Here is a 13994-nt window from a genome sequence, read left to right as displayed (position 1 = left end):
TCTCATAAGGGGCTAAAGAGGAACTTGGTCTCTGCTTTAGAAGATGGAGCTTATCAGCCACATGCTGTTCTTTGCACCAATGCAAACAGAATTCAAAGAGACAACTAAAAGGATGTCTCCCTTTACCACTTATTTCATTTCTCCATCTCTGTTTTACCCAAATTGTACAGCTTTATATTGCTCAATTTCTACTCCATTTGATCTCAGATCAGTCAATATATTTATGAGCCAAAGACAGCATCAGCCATGAAAATGGAGTTAACCCTTCTTGCAGAGGCAAGCATGAAACTGATCATCACAAATCTTTGGAACACACCACCACAAATGCTACCTTCATTTGTGAGCATCCACTTACTTAAAGAGGCCTGACATTTTAGGAAGTAAAGAGATGCTATAATATAAAACTAGACACCACATTTGCAGAAGAAAAAATTCATTGATATTTATTGTTAACAGGAGAACACCTGTCATCTCTGGGGAAATAGTATATTCAATGCTAAAGTAGAATTCTCATCAAGTTCAGAACACAGTCAATACTGTCTCCCTTGATAAACTCTATAATGAGCATATGTTTGATTTGCTTCTTGTGTAGCCTATAACATATGGTTTATTTTGCCTTGACATCTCCAAAGCTTAACACTGACATAAGAAATATCAGGGAAATATTACTGTGAACCTTTCAGTACAGATATGAGAGCTACATAGTGGCCTGATGAGAGAATTAGTATTTGGTAGAATGTGGTGTTTATGGATATCATACCTTTTATTCAAATAAAAATAGGCCAATGGGAAATTCTGAATATAACCTACAAAGAGTGCAATTCTTGTTGCTTCTAAGACTTAGTACTTCAAAGGAGGGAGGCAGACAGATAAACAAGTCAGGCAACTGCCTGGCTGAATTCCACAGCCCTTTGGAGACACAGGGGAAGTTGCATATTTCCCTCTTTACCACCATTACCATAAACAATATGCTAATCACTTCCAGGTAGAGCACCACCACAGTCAATTGTATCCAGTGGAGCTCACAGATCACACTGCTTAAATCATGTTGAGAAGAGTTAGGCTTTATCTCTGATCTTTCCAGTTCAAACATTTTAAAAGGGGCATTGTTTTGCAGACACATGATTCAAGAAGTTATGAAATGAGAAATAATTTAAAACACCCCATGACAGCAATAGAATTTGAATGCTATGATGTCTTACTGGATGTGACCCTTTTGTAACTAAAGTGAAACAGGTTTTCATGGAAATAAAATATAAAACTATTGAGATGCATTAAAGAACACTGCCATATGAATCCAAAACTGATCATAACCAGAAGTATCATTTTAAAATGTGGTCTAGCATCTGAGCTCCCACTTGAAACAGGCAGAAAGCCATCTGGCACCAGACATTAGCCAGCACCATTCTCTTTCAGCTTCAGCCAGGCATAAAGAATTTGGAATCAGAACTGTCTTTTGTCACAGCCATGGAGTCCAGCTGTGTGTCACCACCAGACTTTCTCATTTTCCATATATCTAACTGAGAAATCTAACAGGCTAGAAAGTGAGAGGCAAGCAGACAAAATTTTGCCTCTCTGGGTTTGGTATTTTGGTGGAAAAATAGAAGCACTGTTGGTTAATCAACACCACACCTATTTTGCTATAATCTATTAACACTTACAAGGACAGAATTGCAGGGCTCAGAAGGAAGATGAACATATACTCGTTTCCTTCAGTATGTTATTTACTCTATTTAATCATTATATTGATCTCTCTTGTAATGCCTGATGCATGGTAGGCTGGGTCACAAAAGCACCAAAAAAATTCTAATTTTAATTGATTTCTTTGTTTTTTTTTTTTTTTAAACAAGGTTTTCTCAACATTCACTACTGACAGTGTTTTTAGAGACATAGCTCATAGTTCACAGGAGCTACCAGGTACTCAACACATTTGACACAATCAACTGGATTCTTAAGTAGCCTACACTTGAGTTTACCACTATAATTTTCTTCCCTCATTCTCAACAACTTCAAAATGGAGACTAAAGTTCTGGGTGCAGATTAATGTCACAGCACACTAGACTTCAGCACATTCTTAAAGCAAATATCTTACTAGGCCTCATATAGTTTTAAGATGTCCCATGAATGGGGGCAAAACTTTTCAGATAATCAAAAAAAAACCAAAAAACAGAATTACAGTATAGTTACAGCAAAGACTGTGTACAGTGATTATTTGGATTTGATTTTTGGTTTTGGTTCTTTTTAGAACAACCTTCCCGCATTTTCTGTCAAGGAAATTGAAACAGAACTTAGAGTTTTTAACAATGCTGAAAAAAATAAAAACAACCACAGAAAATACCATTCAATGCAATATCTGTTTAACTCTACCATTCTATTTCATGTCTGCTGAACTCCTAGAGTTGTTTCATTTGATACTTTTATTTTACCTTCTTTTTTTGATCATATCGTGTTTTTAAATGAAATATTGTTTCAACTTCAAAATGAGACATTAAGGAATTTTGTGGTAGAAAAATGTAAAAAAACCCAAACAGCTGGCATCTCCAAAGCAAATTATCCCTTCAAGTATAAGAAAATTAAATGCTTCAATGTTTTCAGGAATTTCCTTTTTTTCCTCCCAAATATTAATCAAAGGTAACTGAAATCTTCAAATACATATTTGATTAAATTAAATTTGCAGTTTGTATCTGAAATGTAGTCCAAACCTGGCTACATAATTATTTAGAAAAGGCACAACTGTAAGCATGTAAATTGATTATTTTAACATATGATATCACTATTTTGTGTGGAATTGTATTAGTCTGGGTACGAAATATATTTTGCTTATACATCATTTCTCTACTTATTGGTTTTCACAACTGCACACATCTGCTTCACGTATGGTTTGAAACCACAGAGAAAACCTAATGCTAGTTGTGAATTTTTTTTCGCTGTGTTTTACATGCAAATAGAACAGAAAATGGATTTTTCTCCCAAAACTGCTGATTTATAGCTGGGGGCAGCCAAACAGCAAAGTTTGGCAAATTTAGATTATAAATGAGCAAAAAAATTAATTACTGGAAGTATGCAATGTTGATGAAGACTGGTTGTCTTCCCAAAAACTAGACATCAAGCCATGGATGAGTGCTTAAAGGAGAATGTATTTGAATCCATCATTTAGTCTGAATTGCTAGTACTTGAAGTACAGGATTCCTTTTGCATCCCAGTAAATTTAACATTTATTTTATTATCTCTCTTTCTATTCCCATGCTCTCCACAGTTGCCCAGGTGTTTGGATTAGTAAGTAACATCCTACACCATTTATGTCACCATATCTTTTATATGAAATTCCACCCCTTCAAAAAGGGGCATTATTACTGAATGCATATCAACTCAAGATGAAGTTTTGAATCAGAAGATTTTCAATATAAAAGATGAGAATTATTGATAGAGAAATGAAGCCTACTGCAAATTAATACAATGTATATCAGGTTCAGACCTGAAGTGGCTATAAAGGTGTCAGCATAGCCTTCACTGAAACAAAGCATGTGCATTCTCATTGCTGACATTTCTTTGACTTTGGAATTGCTCTAAAACCCATTAACAGGTTATTTTTGAATGAATTAATTAAAGCAATTTTCACTGGAATTCTCATATTGCCTCTAAATACACATGAAAATACGTAAGAAAACTAGTAATGTTTTTCAATGTAGTCAAAGTTTCTTTTTGGATGTGTAAGTCAAATTGGTCAGTTTACAGAAGCTTCACACATGTAGAAAGTTTAAAAAGTTGTTTGCTAAATTCTTCAGTTATAATTCTTTTAAAAATCCTATTATGTTTGGTTACACAAGACTGCATTTAATATACTTAAAGATGCAGTACTCCTTAGCTGTGATATATTTATGGGCTGTGCATTAAGAATTTTATAAAATAAGCAGTATATTCTCAGTGTCAAACAGTTCTCAATGAAGACAATAATTCATTCTGTCTGTTTGCAATTAGGTATGAGATAATTTATGATTATGAAGACAAGTGAGCAATTTTTTTTTTAGAATACTCTATTTTCTTACAGAAATGTTCCTATAATATAGCCAGAGTTCATAAATTACTCACCTTATATTTCAGCTAGATTTCTTGTGGAATTAATAGACATATGGATTCTATCTCAATAGTGTGGGTCAAAAATAATGAACAGGATGCAGACTATCAAGAGATTCTCTGTAACTTGATTAAATAAAATCCAGGCTTGACATTGACTGATCTGGGACGGGCAAGTGATGGAACTGGTATTATCTGTTCCCCTTAGAAAAATGGTGAGGTCAGAACCTCAAAAGCTTCTTCTCAGATAAGGATTCAAAGGTTGGATGCTTATCTGTTTATAGCCAGTTTTATCTGCAATCTGAGTGGAAACCATTCATGATCAGACTCTCCTCTAAGATTTCTATTGAAATTTCACATAGTACACTTGTCTTACAAAAATAACCTCTGTCATCACCTTATAAGTCTTTGGTGACAACAAAAACATATACAGTAAAAGGTTTTTATTCTAACCATAAGAAAATAAACCTGAAGTTCAAGAGCAGTTTTGTTTAGTTCATACAGATATTTTTAATTAACTTTTTATATACACTAGTGCAGTTTAGCTCTGTATAAGGCCTGATATTGAAATACTATGGGCAGAACGTACCCACACAGAGATTCTGGAAAATAAAGCTAAGTGGGAGGATGCTTTTCCTATTTCACCTTTCTTTCAACCCACACAAAGGGGTGATCTCAACTATGTTCCACACATTTACAGACAAAAAAAGAGGCAGGCTGAAAGACACTTCAGATCCTGCCTCCCTGCAAAGCCCTGCAGATGGTCCCAGCCAGACATCCTTGTGCAACAGCAGTCAAACCACACAAATAAGGTACAAATAAGAAAAAAATGGATCCTAAAAAGCTCCAGAGAAAAACTCACCACACAGCTAAAATATGGTATAAATTTCTTAATGTTTTCCAGACATTGTTGTTTTACATTTAGATTAAATCTCTGAAATTTTCCCCATTATTAAGCTATTTGTCTTCCATGCAGATGCAAAGTATCTCAAATAATTAAAGCTTTAATGGATTTTTCTGCTTCCCAAACAAATTTTTAAAAAAGAACATCCATGTTAATATCACTGATCTAGGGGAAAAAGAAAAAAGGAGTCACCTTTGACATTAAAATAAATCTCAGAAATTTTCCTAAAATGTAAGCCATTTTTGCTGCAAAATTACCAGTTTCCAAAAAGAGGGGGTGGAAATGTATGTGCTTCTTCAACCATGACAATAGTATTGCTACTTCATTCTCATAATGTTATGGGACCCCAGGCAGCTCCCAGCCTCCTCCTGGAATGGTGGCATATTTCATGATTATGTCCAACTCTGGCAGATAAGAGCATTTATATGCTAATAACAGCAATATGTGTAGCTCCAGAATTTCACCATAAGCAGTGAAGCTTTTAATCACAATAAGCCTTATGGGTCCGATTTATCTACTTTTTTTTTTTTTAAAAAAAGGATTATAATACCTACATAGGTGCTCCAAAATGTATTTCCTTTACATCAAGTTTTAGGGCCCTGTAAAATAAGAAATGAATGGGAAATGATACCTCAGAGGATTGGATTATTAAGAAGGGGTGGATTATGCTTAACTTCTTCTAGTCACAAGAGAAAATGGAAGCTCTCTCATGGTGGCTGGGTGGTGTTTGGATAAATGGAGAACCAGAAGCTATGCCAGGAGCCCACAGAATCATCTTTCCAGAGGAAGCAATAACCTACAGCCACAACTGGAATTTGCACAGACCATAAAGGAGCAAAACTCTCCTTAGCACTCACCATGCTGTCTGTAAAAGTGGTTTGGTCTGTTTCTACCAGTAACTATTAGGAGTATGCCTTTTTTATAGTTGACAACCCTGTGTATCCAGGTGGTCTCACTGTTTCAATTATATGTTCAGTTAGGTCCCATCTGGCACAGAAACTCACTTGCAATTTTGCCATCATATTGCTCAGGGCTGATTTAGGAGTACAACAGCCATTTGAACTTCCCACCATCAGGACTGCTGGACAGTGGCTTGCACTGGGGAAAAAAAACCTGAAAGAAAGATAGAAAATTGGAACTGAGTTCACTTCACCTTTTGTAGTAAACCACTCAATTCCAGTGAACTTTTGTGACATCTCACCTCTCTCCATTAACTGCATGAGGATGCTGTGTCCAGCACCCCAGGCTAGTTAACAGTTTGAACTGCTCCCCGCTTTCTTTAACTCATATGCTGCAGGAATGCTTCAGACCACAGTTAGGTGATAACATCTGTGATCTGAGACAGGGGATTTTTCACAGAGCTCTATGGAGGGCAAAAATATTTCAGAAATGATAAATGTTATAGGATGCTTTGAAGGTAGAATGATTCTGAAATTATTTTACAACTTTCAACAGACCAGATCTCAGTTATGCATTTTTTTAATCTAATTTAATAATGTACACATGACATCAAGTTTGTCACCAGAATTTTTATCAGCATCATATATACCCTTTCTAACTGAATCTGCTTCCAGTTTTATCATTTCAAAGCAATAATTTTATTTCAGATGTCAAAAATCTGCCAATATTAAGTGTTAAATTCTGTCCAATACATCAGAGATTAATTACTAAAGCATATGCTTCATTCCCAGAACTGGATAAATGTCAAACACACAAGTACTCATTAAAAAGGTAGGTCACAGATGCCCATGAAATCTTGTTTTATATCCCCCCATTTTGCAGAGATCCAACATTTCTAAAAAGTTTAAAAAGATATAATATTAAATCCTACCCAAGTTGTTTCCATGATGGTATTTAAACCAAGTCAGTCACCTGATCTAACAACTTAGCTGGCCCTGCTTTGGTCATGGTTGTACTATAAGTCTCCTGATTACCTCATCACCTGAATCATTTTGTGATCCTATTAAGGTTATCACTTATATTCTAGAAAAATATCACTTTTAGTCCATCAGATAAAATCTTTCATAGAAGCCATTAAACAAATTAATCCTACTGACAGTTTGTTAAGTTACTTTCAATATGCAAAAAAATGAAAGCATTTTGAAAGGCAGACACAAGAAAGAGAAAATATTGACTTTCGCTCTGAAACATTCATTCACAAATGTGCTTTGAGAATTCTTCATGCCATCTTCTGGGTAAATTTCAAAAGTATCTTTAATGTCTGGCAGAAATATAAGTAGCAATTCAGGACTGTTCATGCAAATGTCACAGCTGCACAAGGAATAAAATAAAGAAACCAGAGTGCAATGGTTTCTTTCTTTTTAACACATGGATCAAATGAAGCATAGCCTATAATTACATTCCCAGAGAGTAGCACAGATAGCAAAAATTGATATCTGTCATTTGGATTATATAGTTACTAATTCAAATCTCCTCTAGAAAAGACAACCACAGGCAGTGGAAAAAGCTAATACCTGGAAGTTATTATTCTGAGGCAAAGCCCGGTCTTCTTGGAGACAAAATTTTCCTTCATCTCTCTTGACTATACACAGAAAATCTAGGTCCTGGGACATAGGCTATCCTTACAATTTTCCTTCTTGTGCTCTCCTAATTAGACAATAAGGTCTCCCCCAACACAAGAGATTCCACCCCAGGCCCTGAGCAGGACCAGCTGGACAGGTGTGCTGTCTTTGTCCTTCACACAGTTGTAACATTGACTGGCACAGGTGGAAACTGAACTTCTCAAAGATCCTTTAGGGTTAGATATTCTGGCTATAAATGCAAGCTGTCTTTAAGGCAGTCTAGTTCATACCAGGAATCAATCTCACCTCTAAAGATAAAGAAATGCAAAGAAATTTCTTTCCTTCCCTTCCCATCTCTTAGACAGAACATTTAACCTCCTCCATTAAAATCTCTTCAGATTCCAAAACTGCATAACATAAATTATAATAAAACAAAAATGGTATTAGAACAAATTCTTACATGCATAGATAAGAAGCTAAATTTAAAACTGACTCAAGCTACTGAAAGCAGCTATGCCTTCCATGTACAGCTTAGCCTGACTGCCTCTGCCAACCTGAAGCACCAGGGCACAGCTCCCAGTGACCCCTCAGCTCCCCACAGCAACAGCAGCGTGTCCAAGGGCTGGGCACATCTGGGGCCACCACACAGCTGCCTTGTTAGCAGGGCTTGCACCACAGGGAAAGCACTGAGAAATCTTCAGAGATCAGCCTAAAATAGCAATCATTATCCTCTAAATCCTGCTTCTAAAGCTTTCAGCTACCCTAATGATCACAGTGTTATGAGAATCTGGAAAAAAACAAAAATTTAAGATTTTCTATTTACTTTCCAGCTGAACAACAGCAGGGATAGCAGTGAGGACTACACACTGAAAATGTTCAACAAGTCATTAATGCAGTGCTGGAGGATGCTCAGGTACCACAGTGATAAAAAGACTACAGACTTTGATATAATCTGTCATAAGATATATAACAAGATACCTTTGGCAATTTTTCAGTCCTTAAATCAACTGTAAGTGCTTGTAATATGAGGGAGAATTTGTACTTTTCTGGGTGCAAGCAAAACATTTGGTGTGTAACCATACAGGGTCTTACATATACAACAACTATGCAGTATACACAACTAAACTCTGGTAATGCTTATTAAATAACTTGGTAGAATTAAATGAGAATTTAAATTACAATCCTCTTCCATTTAATTTCATAATTAGGACACTTAATTTGAACCATTATTTTATGTGAGCAAAGCCACTGAAATAAAATGCATCCTTATTACTTTAAAGAGATAAAATTGTTTAAAATACTTTAAAAGCTCAGAGTAACACAGATTTGGGTTGCTTTCATCCTTTTTCCTTTGACAGAAGGCATTTCATTGGCAGTACTAAAAATAAAACTGAGCTTGCTATAGTCCAAAGCAGGTCTTGTTTTGTTTGTAATTTTTGATTTGTTTTATGCACTGTGAACATTCATTGCAAATTCCTGATGTGATTTAAATGATTAAATATCTGACTTTCAGTGTAACTAAATGGTTTAAATGGTTGCACAGATATGGTTGCAGCAAAGCCAAATCATAGAGGCATTTGAATTGTTAAAGGTTATGAGAGATCATCAGGTCCAACTGTTATCATAGGGCCACTGAGTTCACTACCTAACCATCTTCCCAAGCACCACACCCATGTGATTTTTGAACACTTCCAGGGATCTTGGTTCCACCACTTCTCTGGGAAGTTCCAATGCCTGAAAACCATTTAACTGAAGAATTTTTTTTCTAATATGCAACCTAATCTTTCACTGGTGCAGCTTGAGGCTGTTTCATCTTGTCCCTTTTTGGCTGGGTGCAGAGCCTGGCTGAGCCTCCTTTCAGCAGGATGATAAGGTCTCCCATGAGCTTTCTTCTGTCCAGCTCTCAGCTGCTCTGCACAAGACCTGCTCCAGACAATGCACCAGCTTTGCTGTCCTCCTCAGGACATGCCCCAGTACCTCAGGGTCTGTCTTGGGGTGAGGGGCCCAAAAGTGAGCACGGGATTGGAGGTGTGGCCTCACCAGTGCGAGTACAGGCACTGCTGAGGAGGGAAGGGTAGCCTGGCTTTGGTGGACATCCAGCATGCAGCCAGGATCAACCCACCACAATGGACAGCAAATACACCTTCTTCTACTCCTCTTCAAAACCACTGGTCTTTCTTTCTTCATTTCCAAGTAAAACAAAATAAATAAATAACTGCCCAGCTGTGCTAAAGCCTGAAAACTTTAGCCTAGAAGAAGTAATTTTTTCCACTACTTAGCAAGTGATTTGGAAATATTAGAGTAGAAACAGTTTTGCAGCATTATCTGCAGCAGTCACTTCTTTTCTCATAATGAGAATTCTAATGATAACAGAGCAAACTCCAAATTATTTCTTCTTGTAAAGATTTGTAATATTAAAATGGAACCAGGCAGAGCACACAGCCAGGTCTCAGCTGCAGGAATGCTTCAGATTAGCCCATTTGAATTACAGATATGGAAGACCTTACACTGCCTATCCTCAAAGCAGTGTTTAGGCATTTGAATCCTTGCTATTTTTCAGGTTTCTTTGTTGGTTTTTTTTTGGTTGTTTGGTTTGTTTTTTTATTTATTTCAGATAATTCAGTACTTTCAGAATCTTACCTGGCTTGATATTCAGAGCCAGAGAGCAGAGTTTTTCAAGATAAAACTTTTTTTGATGATAACATTTCAAGCCTAAATATTATGCCACTAGCAGAGAGAAAACATTTATCCTAAAGCCATTTATTTATTTTATATTTTAAGAGATTGCAGCCCTTAAGAACTACAGTGCCTATCCTCTCAGAAGCACATACTTGAATGAAAATAGGATGGAATTAAGCAAAATTCAGGGAAGAAGAACCAGACTCTCCTTTGGTGTAAAGCTGCTGCCGGGGGCCTGAGCTAATATATAGCAGCTGGCAGTTTGGCTTGTGTATTTTTAGTACAGGAAAAAAAAATCAATGCTTTCAGACTCCGTTTCCATTCTCTCGTGACACAGTGGTATTTGAGAATCTTTCTTTTCAAATATCTTGTAATTGCCTTTGGTAACTATTAATATGCAAAAGAGAAATGAGAAATAAATCAACAAACTTACTTGTTCAAGCAACACTTAAGGGCTCAAATAGTCTAGATGACTAAGCATATTCTTGTGGTTTTATGTCCCTGAGGCTGCAGGTGGGAAGACCACTGCAATTACACACACACAAAAAAAAAGATGTCATGTGGCTTAGGATGAATCAACACCTCCTTGTAAAACTTGTAGAAGCAGATGATGACTATAATTCCCATCACAATCTTTCATTTTATGCCAGAACCTTTCAAAGCCACCATTAACACAGTACAAATCCTACAGTTTCCATTATCCAGCCTTTTCTATTTATTCTCTTCACATACGTAAACATTCTGTACAAATTCCCTCAGGAAATATTATTCCTTGTCTTGTTAAAGACAGTCTTTCCTCCCTTACAGGCACTTGGAACAGTTCTGCAAAGAGTGTTACTTCAGCTTTGTAATTTGGTTACTTCTCTACTGATTCCCCCTTCTTCTATCTCCTCACAGACAAGGCATCTCCCAGCCCATTTCTTCTTTAATTTCTCCTGATGGTTAAATATCAGCCCCTAATGCCAGACTCATTTCCTGCATGTCATACTTATAACAATACACATTTGTGCCTTGTTTCCCCTCTTCCAGATTGCTCCTCACAGGTGAAGCAGAAATCACCCACCTTTGCAGAGGACGTTCTTCAAACCTTTCCCCCACCACAAGGGAGGCAATGCATTTGCCAGCCAACTGGTGTTATTCAGTAGAGAATATCACTCATACCATTTCAAACAAATCAATTCAACATCAGATCTCAGTTTGTTTTCCTCCTTTAATTACCTTGGACTACACAGAAACAGAGTTTTATTTCACTCAGGAGACCAAGCGGGCTCCCAGTGGCAGACAGCTCTTACAGTGTAGCTCACTGAGTGAGCCTTTCCCTACTGCTCACTGCAGGACAAGCCTTTGTGATCACAGTCCTTCAGCTTGCTCCTAGTGGTAAGCAAAGCCATGTGGTCACTCGTGTCAGGCAGCTTTACACTGACCCGATTTTTCTGTCACAAAGGGCCCTTTGCACTGCTGGGCCTTTGGAGCACCAGTCTGTGAGCAAAGGGCTCTGCAGTAAAAGCAACACAGCTCCTGGCTGGGACTGTCAAACAGACCATGATGGCCTCACTGCTATTCCAGGAACAACTCTTCTCTTTCCCTGTGCATCCTTCATGCCTCAGCTAAGCTGTGCAGGCCCTTGCTTCTCATGGGAATAACAGCATGAATTTACTACATTTCAGTCTTTTAAAAATGTAATGACTTCACCTATAAGATAAAAAGAAAAAATTGCCTTTAATAGAGAATCCTTACTTATCAAAGCAAAAAAATTCACAGTGACTGCTAGCCAATCATCCTTGAACTGAGCATTCATGTAAAATTTGCATACATATTTGAACATGTACAAAAGTGGCATCACTCTGCTTCTTCTAACTAATACTGTGCCCTCAATATCACATGAGGATCAGTATGCTTATTGAAATGTTGTGGGTATATTCTTTCCCCATCTCAGGAACAGGAACATGAGAAATAAAGTAACCTAGTGATAAATTTATTCCTCAAATTAACACTTATATTTGCCTTGATTTTGGATCACTCAAGAAAGCACTTATTAAAACTTCGATGTTTATTTATTTGATTTTTGAATTTAGTCTTATAAGAAGCTAAAGACAGGCTTCTTAATTTTATTTCTTGTGAATAAATAATTTCCTTGTTCTTATATTCCTGTAACGTAGTTTCCCCTTAATGGATTAGTGAAAAGAAATAAACTGTTTTAAGTAAGGACTTTTTTATTCTTCTGGAAGGTAAACAATAAATTTAAAATCACATTACCTTAAATATGTTCATGTCTATAAGATACAAAGAAATTAAGAGAAGGAAAAAAGAGAGAAATTAACTGCATAGCAGACAAGTGATGCCAATATTCTACTATATTTTGTGCTTTTGCTCGCAAAGACAGATTCATACAAATTGAATTTTGCTCTAGCTCTACAAAGCTGTGACTCCTGCATTTGATCCTGGGGAATATGATTGATTTGAATTATTTAGGTGGTGCATGAATAGCACCAAACCAGTTGATTGCATCTTGATTGAGTTACATTCTATTTGTGTGGTTAGATGTAGCCAGTGTAATTATTTTTATATAAAGACTAAATAAATGCACACTTCTGATAAGAAATGGTGCCTGTGATCTTTCATTTGTATCATGCTATTAAAGATTTTGCTTAGGATACAATGAAATCTGACTAAAAGGGGAAAAATAAAAATAATTTGCTGAGCACTGATGCTTCAATTAATTAACTTCTGTTCCTGCAAACAGCTGTAAGTGAAAGAATCAAACTACTATGTTTTGTAGATGAATGATCAGCAAATGCTGAAAGTCATCTGTCATGGTCTAGTTTTGTAGCCTGACAAGAAGAATGAAACTAGCATTTTCTGAATAAAACAGTTTGAGTTGCGGTTTACATAATATCCACATTTAATTAGAGTGGAACCAGTGGAGACTTGGAATCCCTCTTCAGTCTGGCAGTAGGGTAAAGGGCTTATCATCTGTCCTTCACAAAAGGTTAACACAAAGTGCATACATGTTTTCATGTCATCTAGCCCTAGGTTCAATCACATTCTCGGCTTAATGTAGTGAGTGAACATTTCTGCAGTCACAATTTCTCATTACAGAGATGTTATTATTCTGGGGATTTAAGCACTCATTCAGTTCACTCAGTCATTCTGCCAGCATATCCTTTGCCAAAAGAGACTCTAGAAATAAAACATTTCACTGCACTGTGTTAGTAGAATGAAAACTCATTCTTTCTGTTGGTCTTGTTTTTCTTTTAGAAGATGAAAAATTATTCCACGGTGTCAGATAACTATGTCACTGGGGAGAAGGCCACTTTGTAGCAGGTTGTATTTTTTCTTGTCTACACTGCTCAAAGCACTGTGCCAGTATCATAACTGCATTTCTGTGAAGCAGCTTTGCTTATCCCAGATGCATAGATAACTTGCAGAGATCTGCTATTTATAAGCAATGCTATTTACAGATCCAGACCACCTGAAAATGAAGGGACAAACATTTGAGAGCTCATGGTAAGCTTGAAAGTCTCTCAAATCGTAGTTACATGCATATAGAAATTACTTTTGCAGGCTTTGTGGCAACAGCTGTGTTTCTCTGGTTATACCTCCACCACTTCCTCTAATTTTAATTATATAATCATTTCTATGTTATATATATTATCAAAATATATATGAGTCTCTCACACAACATATGCATGTAAATAAAAAGGTCTATCACCCAAGGCAGAGTACTTAAAAGCACTCAAAGTACTTAAAAGTACTTTTAAGTGAAATCCATAGCTTTTCAGGCAATGGTTCAACCAAACCATTGGAACCTTTGT

General features: G+C 36.6%; 1 long non-coding RNA gene across 1 annotated transcript; it reads right to left on the bottom strand.

The window, feature by feature from the left end:
- Positions 1 to 5996: 5996 nt before the first annotated feature.
- On the bottom strand, positions 5997 to 11073 carry LOC135302305 (uncharacterized). The gene is made up of 3 exons (XR_010363998.1): positions 10985 to 11073; positions 10613 to 10704; positions 5997 to 6091 (listed from the first exon to the last, which is right to left on the bottom strand). It is a non-coding gene; the product is annotated as an uncharacterized LOC135302305 (long non-coding RNA).
- Positions 11074 to 13994: the final 2921 nt, after the last annotated feature.

This window comes from Passer domesticus, chromosome 6 (genome assembly GCF_036417665.1).
Source record: "Passer domesticus isolate bPasDom1 chromosome 6, bPasDom1.hap1, whole genome shotgun sequence".
Lineage (NCBI taxonomy): Eukaryota > Metazoa > Chordata > Aves > Passeriformes > Passeridae > Passer > Passer domesticus.
Note: the sequence above shows the minus strand (reverse complement) of the source record. Positions and strands in the feature narration are given on the sequence as shown.